Genomic DNA, 1,557 nt, shown 5'->3' on the forward strand with positions numbered 1-1,557 from the left:
ACAGACTGAGGAAGTGTGAGTTGCTGTTAGTGTTTATTTGGTCAATGGCTCATGGTCCATAGCGTTAGGAGTTACTCCTTCTAACGTTATGGACCAGAGCATATAGGTGAATGGTCATTTATTTAACCGATGTGATGGATGTAAAACAGGGGTCTTCAATGTTTTTCCGGCTAAGGACCCCTTAGCTGAGACAGATGAAGCAGGGACCCCCCCTACATATTGTTTAAGATTGTGTTTCATTTCATAGACTTCGTTTGACAGCACTGTCATTTAACCACTTAAACCCTCAATACTTGATCAACTTGACCTTTCACTCTGTACTTGGTCTGCTCTATTCCCCTCTATACCACCAAGCCTCTTTGCCGAAAATAACCAGATCGCGGGAGGCCTTGTGAGCTTGTAGATCTGCTATTTTTGGCTTAAGTTCCCCTCAGAATTAGGGATGCTGGGGTTGTTAATGTAAAAAATAATATCCTTTCACACAGATTTGGTGGCCCCCCTAGTAACTCTGAGGACCCCTGATAAAGGTGGAATCTGGTTTTAAACGTGTAGTTTAAAATATATGTATTGTATTGTTTCCATTGTGTTGCCAATTGGCATGATCATTATGGCATTGTGACTCATTAGCAAGTGGTCTGCAGTCCTGTGAGCAGTTAATTAACTAAGTACCTAAGTTACCTAGTAACTCTGTACTCAAGTAGGCCTACAATGTATTTTTACTTTCAGTATTCAATACTTTAACTTCTACCTCACTACATTACAGAGGAAAATGTACTTTTACTCCACTATTCTATGGAAACTTGAGTTACTAGTTAGGATTTAAAGTTCAAACTGGAGCCACAAACCACCAGGAAACAAAGTTGCAATCAAATATCAAGTTTATTTAGCCAGATAATTATGTAGTGTTGACATTGGGTTTCATGATGATTGCCAGGGTTCTAAAGTCAAAGAAACAAATTATAATATCATGCCAGATAAAATATCAAACAAATATGGCCTTTAAATCATATTATACATTAAGATATTGTATATCATCAAAATAACAATTGGCCAAGTATTTACATCATATTAAACTCATCTAAATATCCATATAACTCAAATTCATCAATTCTTAAATATAATCCACATCACTAGAAGTAAAACACTGGAACTTACATTATACCAGGTTTAACAGACGCATGGCAAACATCAGTACATCAGCAGCACAAGGCAAACACACAGGCCGGCCGCATGTGTTTGGAAACAAAGGACAAGAGGAGAATGGGAGTCCAGTCCTGTTTTTATAGTGGGAGGAAGTGAGGTCACCACCACAGGTACCACTGAACCCCATTGTGGTGTCTCCTTGTGGAGCGGAGGGAAAATGAACCTTGCAGTTTCTGACACTAGTTACTTTGTAGATTTTGATTATTATTACAAAACACACTTATCTTTTTTTTTATACATTTTGAACATGTGAAATGGGACATTCTGCACAATGACTACTTTTACTTTTGGTACTTTTAGTGTATTTTTGATGCCGATACTTTTGTACTCAAGTACATTTTGAATTCCAGACTT

This window comes from Gymnoscopelus braueri (genome assembly GCF_963280865.1).
Source record: "Gymnoscopelus braueri genome assembly, chromosome: 17".
In the NCBI taxonomy this organism is placed as follows: domain Eukaryota; kingdom Metazoa; phylum Chordata; class Actinopteri; order Myctophiformes; family Myctophidae; genus Gymnoscopelus; species Gymnoscopelus braueri.